The sequence below is a fragment of the Tenrec ecaudatus genome, chromosome 4, assembly GCF_050624435.1.
Source record: "Tenrec ecaudatus isolate mTenEca1 chromosome 4, mTenEca1.hap1, whole genome shotgun sequence".
NCBI lineage: Eukaryota > Metazoa > Chordata > Mammalia > Afrosoricida > Tenrecidae > Tenrec > Tenrec ecaudatus.
In genome coordinates this window covers 41,727,464-41,741,374 of record NC_134533.1, presented here as the reverse complement: position 1 = coordinate 41,741,374, position 13,911 = coordinate 41,727,464, and positions in this window count along the sequence as shown.

Below are 13,911 nucleotides of genomic sequence, written 5' to 3'. Positions count from 1 at the left end.
ATACCAATGATTTGGACACTTTAGTGATCTCCCATTTGGGTGTTAGTGTTTTTGGGTTGAATAAAGTTTTGACTATCCCATTTGGGTGTTAGTGTTTTTTGGTTGAATAAAGTTTTGACTATAGACCAAACATGAGTACTAATATTAAAGTCTACAAATAGCAACTGGATTTCAAAGTGAATTTTTTGTCTCACTTCTGCATTTTACTGGAATTGAAGAAAGATGTCTCCGAGAGACTTTTGTCTTCTTTCCTCCATGCTTGCTCGGCTTGCGGTCACCCTGCTCTTATTAAGTAATCACCATCTACTATTCACGGAGACTATCGCTTTGTGCCAGGATCAAAGCGAAGGTAATGCCAATGAGGCTCTGACCGTTCAATGATTTTATTGATTAGAAATGCTTAAGTCAAAAATGCTGCCAATGTGTTGCTGACCACTGCGATTTATAAACTAGCTCCTCCAGGCCACAAGCCAGGCCTCAGCGGCAGGATCATGCTGTGGTTGCCTGCGGTTTTGTGGGAAGCTGGCCTTTGCCCTCTGGGTCTGGAGGTCTTTTATAATGAAGATGGTGTGTTGTATGACCTTTCACTCCCGAGTGTTCTCTTTGAGCTGAGGGGGCTGTCTTTGTTTGAGCTGAAGAGGGACAAATAGTAAATGAGAACTACTCATAGCTGGGTTCCAGTAGACTGGAGGCACAGGAAGAAAAGAAGGGATGAGTGACCAGTTTTGAACAAAAACCCAGTGTTGGATTTCGAGAAGTTGTACTTTGGGGTTTAACATTAACTTATACTGCCATCATGTGGCAGTAGAGGAGAATTTTTGTGCTATGGACCGGGCTGCTGGGAACTGAATGACAGATAAGAGACCAAAGTCTGAGGCTTCCGACAAAGCACATTTACTTAAAAATTTCTTGGAGCCCACAATTCTGCTTAAATGACAGATTTTGGGGCATTTTCCAAAACATTAACCAAAGCAAACCTCTGAGACTTGGTATTTTGTTCCAAGGGCTTGAAGCCAAACCTCCCTCCCACAAAGGAAAGGCTGATAACTGCAGAAGTAGGCTCATCACCCAATGCCACAACCCAATGAAAAAAATCATAAAAACCTCACAAACACAATCTTCTAGGAGTCAGGCAAAGGAAAAATAGAAAGAAGGAAAAAAGAGGGAAAGACCAATAACATATGAGTAAAAGTGAAAACAACATGATTAAAGAAAGCATTCGTTTTGATGCAAAATGACCCAAAACGTTGTCAATAATTTTCAGAGTCACAGTCTCCTCATCTGTAAAATGGTCACAGTAATTACAATCATTACTTATGTGTATAGGGATATGAAAATTAATTATGAAGTTGTTAAGTGAACAGGCTGAATGTTACCAAATGGAAAAGATAGTATAGTTACTACTTTCTATTATATTTTTAAAATAGGATATAAATAAATTTTGCTTTAACAGACTAAGTAGGAAAGGAAATATGCTTTTACAACACAGGGGCAGGTCTTCTAGATATGTACAATCTCAGGTTTGAGGATACTTTTATATTTTTCAAACTTAGTTCCTTAAGAAAGCCATTAAATCTTGTTTAATTTTCATAAACTGAATGCTATGATATTTCAATAAGAAATACGTGACACCAGCAGCACAATATAGGCATTAATGGATATTATCCAATTCTGAAGTTGAATAGAGTCTTCTTCAATACTGTGGGATGATTTCTAATTATCATTACAATATCCCTGATTTGATACTTATAAGTATGCACTATTTCAAAACAATGTAGTCTAACAAACTAACCCCAGAATCAGTGTCTTTCAAAAATAAGATTTTTCTAAATAAAACATGCAGATGGCTTGTAGGTCCCCTGCTTCTGCAGATGGGCTAGAATTCACCATGATATAGGATGGATTTGCCTGGGATGGAATTCTAACTATGGGTTCAGTTCATGGGTTTGTTAATATATCTCTTCTCACAATGGGACCACTGAGTCATCAAAACTTATTTTTTCACAATAATGTCAGAAGCGCAAGAAATAAGTTATGCTCATAAAACTATGGAATGATATGACATATATATTATTTTCCAAGTTATAGCAATTTTTTTAAAAGCATAGATTCAGGAATGAGTTCTGGCCTTACACTAAATCCTAGCTCCAACTTCAGAGCATTTAGCTCTTATATCATGGCCCTGCTCATGAAATGATCTCTGAGGCTAAGGTGCTACAGCAGATGGTGAAGAAAGCAGATAGTGCCCGGCTAGGAAATCAAAATAGTGTCTGGGGTTTTAAAGGTTTGTAAGCAATCAAGCAGCTATCTAAGTGAGGAGCCAACCTAAATCCACATAGACAAGCCTGCCAGCTAGTCTGATCCAAAGATGACAATTACAAAAATTGAATATAGTGAAGAGAAAGGTATCAGAGCTGAAATGATGAACAGCCAATTTGTAGAAGGTTATGAAGGAGAGAGATCCTCTCTAGCCAAGGCATGAGCCCAGAACAGCCTTACTATACCTGGCAGAGACACTTGTAAACCTGATTATGTGGGAGTGAACGCAGTACCAGGCCAATTGTCCTTCCTTTAGACACGATCTGAATAAGTACTAGGTGCAAGTATCTCTGAAAGGTCGCATGACAGAAACCTCTTCCCTGGCTTTCTGAACATCAATGGGGCTTCTCTCTCCTGTGGGTCATTTGTATTTTAGCCTTTACACCAATATGATCTTATTCTTACTCCCTTAGTGTGATTTGTCTGCACTGTTTTCTGTGGAGCTTCCCAGTGAAGGACAGGAGGAGTGGATGTATGATGGTAATAACTGTCACAAGGCTTCAGTGTCTTAGGGAATGCAGGGGTTTGGGGGGGGGGCGGTGAAGGGAAGGAAGAGGGATTTCAGGAGGAAACAGTGAGGGGGGAGGGGCACTCGAACTGATGATGGCACAGCTCAGTGGGAAGACGATGTGATCATGGGGGTGGTGGAGTGTTAGACAGGAGCTAAAATAGATGTGGCGATGATTGTACAATTCCCCTTGAAGCAACTGAGTGACCGAACTGTTCAATTGTATGATATGTGAATTATGTGCCAATAAAACCGCTGGAGGGAAAAATAAAACATATGCTAACAAGTCATTGCCTAAACAGCTCACACTGGCAAGTCCACTGGCAAGAGGTACAAAAACGTGCTACCAACAAATGGCAATAGAGTGACTATACTACTACAGAAAAGGTAGAAAATAAAGACAAACCATTCAATATACCTCAAGATAGATCATTTACCTTTTATCTATCATGCACCTTCCTTCTACTTGCTGACAGTGGTACAGTTGAAGTAAATGACATTGTTCTATCAATTATTTACTTAAACTCCCACTAAATGGTCGGGTAGGAGCTTGCAAATAAGGCGTATTGGCCTCTGGTGAGGGGCTGTCCGCTATTGGCCCTCGGCTGCTAGGTGTTCAGTGCACCGTCTCTGAAGCAGGAACCAGAGAATCCCGCAACTTCCAAGGAAGTGGAGCCCTGAGGAAAGGCCATCTGAAATCTGCATGTGAAGAGCACGTCAGTGGCAGAGGTATTGGGGGTGGCTGAGCCAAGATCATGAGACAGAGTAGCATTTTTTCCACCCCATGAAGGCTGGCTTGCAGGATGGAGAGCATCTTTGCCGTTATCAGTGCCACCAGGACTCTGTAAAACTTACCTGAGTACAATGACAGCCAGGGTTCTGTGTGGCTGTGGCCACGGACCAGAGCTACATGCCTTCAGGTATGACTCGGAAGGGAGAAGGCTCGAAGGGCAAAATGACTGTAGATTTAGCATCTCTCATTCTGACTTGGACCTGTTAACGTTACTAAAACATCCATAAGTGAGTACCGGCTGTGCCTCCTCTAAAGCCATTTCAAGGGCTTCTCAAGCCCAGCAGGGAAGCAGAGTGCCCTGGGAGGGACAGGTGGAGTGGAAAAGGGTAAAAGGGAGATAAGACCTTCAGATCACTTCCTCGGTGCTTCACATCTTCACGAGTGAACTGTGGTGGAAGTTGAGAAAAAGTCGGACAATAAAATAGAATATCCATAAAAGGAGATTATACTTTTTCTTAACATACTCTCCACCACAAGCGTAAAGGAATATATGGACCAAAGAGGGGGAATCTCCTATTCTTAAAAAAACAAACACTTTAATTATACTGGTATCAAAAACATTTGAAACATTCCTTACAAGCTTGTCACTATAGAGAAGCATTCTTATAAAAACGTAAAGGTCATAGAGACAACAGACTGAGGGAAGAGATTTTGATTTTCCAAGTGGACGGAAAATTAAGGTCTACTGGGAGGTGAGAAAAGATCATGAGAAATGTTTACCATCTATTTTATCTTTTCAACTCCTGCCTGCACCACAAACAAACAAAACAAACCTATGTCATTTGAGCTGAAAGAATTCTCATCTGAATATAGTTCTGCGCGAAACATCATTCGGCATTGGTCCCACTGTGGCTTTTTAGACAATGCCATCTCTGAAAATAACTGTATTTTCCATTGTGACCTTCAGTGTGTCTGGAACTTCGTGATGATGAATGGTGAATGGTGAATGGCATGCTACACAACACAGCCCCTTAATTGCTCATAGACTAGTCACATATGATTGTCAGTCCCGTTTATGCCAAGACTTGGGAAAGGACAGCTAGCTCTGGATCTAGGGGAAGCCATCACTCTGAATCAGAGATGAGCACTTCCATTGAAGCCGGCTTTTTGTGAATCAATCATGCGGGGCGGGGCGTGTGGTGGCAGTATGTGCAAACTCCGACATCAACATCGAAGGGCTTAGCTTGTAGCTTCACCATTTACAACCTGCAGGGCCTTGAACATGCTGCATAACCCACAGACATTTTGGGCCCAATATCTGCAAGACAGAATTCACCATCCGTCACGCAAATGTTGTGAGAATTGAACATGACAATATATGAAAACTCTGACAAACAGGAAGCACACAGGATAATACCTCTGCAGTAGCAATTACAATGTATAATGAACTTGCTTTAAGCAAAGAATAAGTGAAAAACCAGTTTTCCTTTAGTAAGGGTAAAACTTGATGCCTAGACATACCCTCCCGGGAACATAGCTGGAATTTAGGTGGGAGAGGAGGGACCGATGGAGGATGGGGAAAGGGGCTGGCAGAGCAGATAGGTGAGGTTGCAGGGAATATGGATGAGGGGGAAATGTCCCAAACAGAAAAGGAACAACAGAAGGACTGAAGAGACATTCTCCTTAAACTACTAAGGGGCCAAGACAGACCATTGACATTTCTCCCAGGGACCTCAGATTCAAAGTCACAAGCCTCAATGTAGTGATTACGGTAGTAGAAAATATGATTTTTCAGCTAATGTAATCCAAGGAACCGGAACTATTAGGTGTTTGAATTTGTGCTTCTAGACACAACCCTGAACCACAAGGCCATTTGCGTGTAATGTATGAGGCAGATTAGATTGGAAGAATCTTCTGCAACGTCTGTGTGCCAGAGTAATTAGGGAAAAATCAATCACGATGTATCTCTTTATGAGAAAGGGAGGGAAAGTAGGGAATCCAGTTAGAAAACAAACGTTAAGGGGACATTACCTACTGAGAACTGGAAAATAAGGGCCTTTCCCCGCCCGAAGACTGAGCGTGGTCACGAGGATTCTTGAAAGCAGCCCTCTAACGGTTCTGGGAAGGAACAGAGGTTGCTGAGTTGAAATCACGGGAACCCCACTGAGCCAGAAGTGATGGTGAGGAAGAAGTCTCACTTTTGAAAGAAATGAGACTAGTCACACCAGGTTTTAAGACTTTTGAAACACATTGGGAGCGCAAGATATAAACTCATTTTTAATATTAGGCATCCGATACAAACCGGGGTCTCAATTCAAGGACCCACGCAGAAGTTTTCTTACTAGGACTCAAATGTGATGGAGAAGACCGGTATGAGCAGTATGATTTGATGTGAGGCATCTCAGTTGCTAATTACTGCTAATTATCAAAGTACTGAATTGCTAAAATAAAGTTGCTAAATGCGGCCTTATCAGACTCCGGCCAGCTCTGGTCTAGGCTCTCTACTGCCTTGGGGATTTAGAAAAGAAATGCATAGCGATCAGGCTACTGCTACCTGGATTTTCAGCAGTGAATCTCTCTAGATGTTTCTCTTTCATACTTGTCAGAACTCCAACACCACCCCTACCACATACAGAGCAACTATTTACACTGCCACTCAACGCCTTCTACTTAGAAAGTGACCTCGAACTGCCCTTGATCCTCTGGGTGGTGACCTTAAAATTGCTTTGTTTTCTTTAATTTTAATATATTTCATCCACCCCTTATCTCCCTGTGTATTGTATTGCGGTGGCTTGTGTGTTGCTGTGATGCTGGAATTTGTGTCAGTGGCGGCTCAAATGTCAGCAGGATTTGCATGGCAAGGCTGGTGCGGGACCCCACAGGGTTTCATTCTGCTGTGCAGTTGCTGCAGGTCGGAACTGGCTGGGTGGCATCCAACCATTGCTAGACCACCTCTCATAGTCTATGCTGGATCCTTGATATTACGCTCTTAAAACAATCTTTGAGCATTTCCTTGAATTTGTTGAAGTATGAAAATAATTATCCAGAAGGCAAATTACTGAAGTAGAACTGGAAATTACCTTTGGAAATAATCTGCATCTCTTTTATTTTATAAGGAAAATCATCATGGTGGGCGTAGGACCTTTCCCACTCCACGAAAACCCCACTTTAAGTTCACGGATAACACCTTCAAAGGTCTTATTCCCGATAAAGGTCTTGTGAAGAGACAACACCACTTAGAACATCCATGCATCTTTTGGATGCATGCAATGCAATACACTTAAAATAGTTACCAAGTAGCAGCCCTGGAGGACAGGGTAGAACTCCCCTTGTGGCGTCTTATGCTGTAAATCTTTCTGAGAGTCGAGTGAAGCTGGTGGGTTCAAAAGGCTGTCCTTTCTTTGCCACCGGGGCTTCTACGAATAGGAGAGACAAGCACTTTTATGTTTCAGGAGCAGCTATATTCTACAACATCCCTGATTGTGTATTATGAATACAAACACATCAGCATTTACCTATGAAAGCAGAATCCCCTCTTCAGGAAATTAATAAGAAAACTAACATTATTCTATGTCAGGGTTCTTAAAAGCTTATCTTAAAATAAGCAACCAGCTAAGTGAGGTGCTGGTCATACCAACAGAGAAGTACACCAGCCAGTGTGACCCAAATATGTAAAACATAAAATAAAAATCAGAGGGAGAACTTCAATAGAGCTTGAATTCTGAGTACATGGTTTGCAAAAAGTTATGGATGACAGGAAAGCCCAAAATCCATCTGCAGAGTTCCCATGAAGATTAAGCCTCCATTTAATTCCCCTTCACCAATGACCAGGGATGTAAATAGTCTTTTCTTCATACCAAGTGCCTCAGAAAGTAAATTAATGCAGATAAAAATTAGGCTGCATTTTAACATAATTTGTTTTTTTGACCCATTTTAAAATTTTTTCTAGCTTTCATTCATTTCTGCTTTCTTTTTGATTAAGGTATTTAAAAGCAGTTTAACTCAAAAAATTGTTTTTAAACATAGCAAATATTCAACTTTTAGTTTTTACTTGTTTTTATGAGAATTATCATGTAATGTAATTCTTTTTTAAATTAAAAGATCACTTTATTGGGTATTCATACAACTCTTATAACAAGACATACATCAATTGTATCAAGCATATCTGTACATATATTGCCATCATTTTTTCTAGACATTTACTTTCTATTGAGCCCAGATTATCAAATCCCCATTTTTCCCTTCCTTTTACCACCCCCACCCTTGTGACCCCTTCATAAATTACAAATTATTATTATTTTCATCTCTTACACTGACACCTAGCTGTCTTCCTTCCCCCATGGTTTCTATTGTTCCCCCTTGGAGTGGGGTGGGATGTGTGGTTATGTGTCGATCTTTGTGAGAAAGGGTTTCCCTTTCTCCTCTCCTGTCCCCACTTTCCTCCTACCTTTCTGGTATCTTTGTTCCCATTCCTGTACCTGGAAACCTCTGGGTTTAGTTTTTATTTTTTGATGACTGATTTAAGAGAACAGTGTGTGGCTTTGAAATGTTTTTTCTTCCTCTGGAAAAATGCTGCGGAAACTGTTGTGATGTTGAAGACAGCTTAGAACGACAATGCTAAAGGGAAAACTCAAGCATAGGAGTGGTTTTCTCATTTCAAAAAAGGTGATATGTCGTTTGCTGACACACCTTGTTCTGACTTGCATCAACTTCCCGAATGGATGATGTTTCAACCAACTTTGTGCACTTGTGTTTAATAGACCTACGGCAGCTGACCATTGAAGAGATGGCAAAGTTATCTGGACATCTTGGAGCTTGGTTCAGCTTATTTTAATGGAAGATTCGGGAATGGGAAGGACTGCTATGAAATTTGTGTCTCGGGTTCAGACTGACCGACAAAAAGAGTGTCTACTGGAAACATACCCTGCTTTGAAAGTACAGCCCTGAAGCAACCCTGACTTTTCCCCACAAGGTCATTACTGGTGACTAGACATGGTGCTATTCTTGCAAACCCAAAAGAAAACATCAATCAAGGCAGTGGAAGATGTCATCATCAGCTTGCTCCCAAAGGCTCATCATGTGAAATCAAAGATGAAAAAGATGCTTATTTGTTTTTCTGATGTGAAGGAGATAGTGCACATGGAGTTCATGCTGCCAGGTTCTGAAAAGATTGCATATCAGTGTGTGACAAAAAAAGACCTGATTTGTGGCAGGAGGGGCACTGGTTTTGCCACCAGGACAATGCGCCTGCTCACACAGCCATCTTCATGAGCCAGTTTGGGGCAAAAAGCAGCATGCCCCTCATTCCCCACACACCTGACTCACTTGACCTCGCTCTGTGTGACTTGTTTTTGTTTCCCTGAATGCAGAGGGACCTGAAAGGACAAAGATAGAATCACCTAGAAGAGGTGAAGGAAAACACGAGGAGGTGCTGTCAACCATCCAAAAATATGAGTTTGAAAAGTATTTCCAAGTATTGAATCGCAGATTTGACACATGTATTAAGGTGCAGTGGAGAGTTCTTTGAAAGTGATAATGTTGTTTTGTAATAAAAGTTAAATATACAGTTCTAAAAGAAAATTCTTTTTTTGGGGGGCGGGTCACCCCTTCATGTGTCTCCAGCCATTTTTCAGCATAGTGATTGCGGACATTATAAATTACTTCAAGTAATTCAGCTTATAATATTTTTTAACAAGAATCCCAAACCGAAGTCCAGCAAGGGGGAAATCTAGGATTATTTATTAATGAGTCAGCGTAGGTTGAAACTTAATCCCACGGAATTAAATAAAATGCTTTGCAGGTAATGTGCCCAGGGGTTTCATTCATGTGTTTTATACAATGTCTTCTTTTCAGGGGAGTTTTTTTGATATTTGGATTTTTTTTAAGCTAATAGACAGGCTAGTGTTTTGAGGCTTCTCATGTCTCAGTTGATACTACCATGATGTCTTTTAATTTGTGGAAAGCGCCCTAGAGATTTAAGATGCTTGTACTTGTGGCCGCACAGTTTGGCTGCTTATGAGACTATTAGATTCCATCAACTGATTTCTTTGGGTTTTTTAGGATCCAAATAAATTTGCCTACCTAAAGATGTAGTCTGTCATTTTAATCATAGTGGTCTATCTAATTTGAAAGTATTTAAAAGTGACCACTTATTTCATAACTATTGTTAGGAAATAAAACAAAAATCCAGATCTCAATAGTCAAAATAGTCTCCAGTGGGAATTTTAATCTGAGAATATTAGACTCTAATTTAATGTACCTGAAAATCAATGTATAAATATCAAAATAATTCAAAGTAGCCACTGATTTTCCAAATTCTCTTTTCTTGAATAATTCAATACAGACAGAAATAAGTATGCTATAGTCCAAAAAGCTTGTTCATATAATAAGCAGGAGATCCGGAGGGTCGTTCTGACTCATCTCTGGTTATGACACCCCTCATATTTTAAAAATCATTTTACTGGGGCTCATACAACTCTTATCACAATCCACACATACATCAATTAGTAAAGCACCCCTATACATTCGTTGCCTTCATCATTCTCAAAATTCTCCTTCCGTTTGGGTTCCTGGAATCAGCTCATTTTCCTTTTTTCCCTCCCTCTCCCTCCCTGTTACCCCTCCCTCATGAACCCTTAATAATTTATAAATTATTATTTTATCTTATCTTACACTGCCCGGCATCTCCCTTCACCCACATTCCTGTTGCCCATCCCCCAGAGAGGAGGTTATATGTATATCCCTGAGATCAGTTCCTCCTTTCTACACCCCCTTCCCTCCCGGTATTGCTGCTCTCACCGTTGGTCCTGAGGGGTTCATCTGTCCTAGATTCCGTGTTTCCAGATCCCAACTGTATTGCTGTGCAGTCTAACCAGATTTGCTAGTGGTTTGTATCAAGGTTTATATCAAGAGTTTGGATTTCAGAAGTGATGTACCTTGGAGGGCTTAGGGGAGTTCACGGGAGCTGAGACTCCATAAAGCTCAGCTCTATTGCAGCCCAGATTCTCCACAATTTATGGATTGTTAAGGACAGGACACCTTCTAATGTCTGCTCTCAATGCCAAATATGTTGCATAATAAAATATTTGGCACTCAAAAGCATAAATGGTGAGGTTAATAGATAAATTGGAGAGTATGAGCCAGGAAGCATGCCAGGAAAGCACACCATATGCTGGAGGAGGCGGCATCTTCAATACAGAAGGACCAAGAACTAGCAGATCATTTTTCTGATTGGCTCTTTTTACAGATTTGTGTGTAATTATTTAAAATGCTACCAAGTAGCCCTTAAAGTTTCATTTGAAAAACTATAAACATTTCCAAGTATAACATTGTTTTTGTTTGATTGGTTAAATAATCTGCAGATATCTAGGAACTGGTATAAATAACCATTTTACAACATTAGCTTTAAAAGGGTCTAGTTTAAGAGGACCAGTTGTGCAAGAAAAAGAGTGGGCATGAGAATTCTTAGAACAATCTGTTGTAATCTTGACTACATTCCTGACCCTCACCTGTATTTGTTAAGGGCAAGTAAAATTTTACCCAACTCCAGTTGCAAATAAAATGTAGAAATAAGTGTTGAGAAATAAAACTAGGAACACTCATATATGTATAAGAAAGAGCTTGATATCAATAAGTAATTTAAAAACATTTAAAAAGTATTAAAAAAATCATCCCAGCCAGTCCAGATCCAGCCCATAAGTCTAAGATTAGCTATATGTTCAATACCAGTCTATACATTCCTCTTCAGACTCAGACTACACATGCAATGATGCCAAATGCAGCAAGATCACAGGTCAGTGGGTGGAGTGTCTTGTGGATCCAGTGGTGGTGGCGGAAACATCTCCACCTGGCTCCTACAGCTCTAGGACTATTGCTGCAATATCTTTCCCATCCTTCCTTTCCATCCTACCGTCGCTCCACCTCCCCCGACCAATTAAGTAGACTAAGTCTGAGAAAAGTCAATGCATGTTTGAATGGGTTCTACAACATGCCCCCCAAGCTCCTCGTGGCCAGGCTATCAGTTGCCGGGCAGCTTTCAGGAATATGGTAGGGATGGTCAGGTCTGGTTCTCTGACTCTTTTCTATTGGGGAATGTAATGTATGACTGAGGACTTCAGATTTCTTCTCTAAACCACTTGACTTAATGTGCCACAGTGGAACCTAAGAACCTACCAGAGTCGCTATTTCCTGGAGGTGTCCACCTTGTCCTGAGACTCAGTGGGCTGTGTTGGAATTTATAAAGGATGAGGAAAGCAAAGTATTAAATAAGTTCCTGCAAGAAACTGTTTCTGTGTGAAGTAGTGCTGAGCTTGTATGGTGCATGTGTTTACACAAATCCGCCCCCTCCCCCTGCCAAGCTCTAAAATGTAAACAGACTGTTTCTTGGCTGTGGGGGTTATGAATGACATGTTTTCACTTTCATTTGTATTTTATTACTTTTAGGCTATTAAAATATAATATTTATACCCAAAATTGAATAGAATTAAATTTCTATTTGTTATTTGAACACTTGAATGTCATGGTGTGTGTGTGTGTGTGTGTGTGTGTGTGTGCGGTGCTCACTGTTGAGGCTCCTTTTCTATGTTATTATATCACAACTACCTCTTTTGTGATATAATTTTCTAGATAATCATAATTTCTTTTACCTTTCTCATCAAAAGTATTTTTAAGCTGTAAGAGTGAATGAAAAAGAAAATCTCATTCTAAGTTTGCTGTTCTCTCAACCAGCAGTTTAATATCCTCTCTTTTTTTCTCTGACCGAATAAACTCAGCGGAATTAGAATAAGGCATGTATGCACACTGTAATATTGGAGAGACAATATAGTTGTTGAATATTACCCAGCACACTTACTTCTCAAGAGGCCTACAACAGAGCAGTCAAGCAAGCGAATTCAGCTTTACGTAAACACAAATGGGCTTTCTATGACCTAAAGATGATATGCAATAGTGGTTCTCCACCTTCCCAATGCCGCATCTCGAATACAGCTCCTCATGTGGTGGTGACGCCCCAACCATAAAATTATTTTCATTGTTACTTCATCACTGTCATTTTGACCCCTGTAAAAGGGGAATTTCGACCCCCAAAGGGGTCACGACCCAAAAGTTGAGAACTGCTGATCTACAATTTCCCAAGTGGTCAAGAGCACAGGATATGAAAATTTATATTCTGGAGGCTTATTGGAAACATTAAGATACAGAAGAGACAGAATAACTGAAAAAGTAAATTGACTACTCGTGAATTTTCATGAAAATACTGGGTTTTATTTAGTCCATACTCTGACACTCATGGGGGATGATAGTATACCTACTGTGTATGCTGAAAATGCTGAAGATTAAAGAATAAAGTGATTTCCCTAATCTTAAAATTTCAGTAATGGAAGATTTAGAATTTAATATGTCTGACTCCAAACTACTCCATGACTTTAAAGATAAAGGGCAAAGAATATATAAAGTTCTCTATGAGGCCTATGGTGAAGAAGATCCATGAGAGGAGAGAAAGGGAAGGTTCAAACGTCCATCACCCTCTAAAGCAGCGGGTTAGAAGGCTGTGACCTTAGGACAGTTGAGAACCACTGTTCTAAAGCACATTGACTGAATTAAAGATTGCTTTTTTTCTGCTTGCATTGAGCACAGTGTGTCTCTAGATCTAACTTTTGTTTTTTTTCTTTTTCTGTACGGTAAACCATAAGACATGGAAAAGTTAAAGGAAAAGTCTAAAATTGAGAGAAACAAAATCTCAGAAATTCTAAATAGTAAACACTGGGAAACTCTAGGGTTGGTTTTGAACCTTTAGCTTTCTCATTCTAAACAAACCAATTCTCAAGACGTGTAAGGTTTTGAGCAATGTGAAACGTTATTAGTGCTGATGGGGCTAGTTCTATGATAGACTAAGTAAGTAGGCATTCCTGTTTAAAAAGACATAAGAGAATATGTTTCTTCAAAATATTTGCAAAGGCAGTGTGTCAGGATTTAAAACTAGGCATATGGAGGTTGGGGAAACTAAACTTGACCAACATGTGAAATTGGACATGTCGATTATCTCTGACTTAAATTTTAACATATAGACAGACTTCCGGGGAGTGACACATACCAGAGGGACTCCGCAGAATCCAGCCCAGGAGAGTTGCTTAGAGGTAAGTTCAACGTTGCTGGTTTGCAGGAGGCTCATCATAAAGGTAAATAGACACAGACCCACGGGGTTTGAGGGGCTGGGGGCTTTTGGCTTACCTCAGTGGAAGCCGGCTGGGGCTTGACCTTAGCCCAGGCAGTTTTCCCTGCCTGCCTCCACCAGCAGGGATCGGGGTTCAGCTACATTGTTGCTTCTGTTTGCATCTCTGCTCTCTGTACCCCC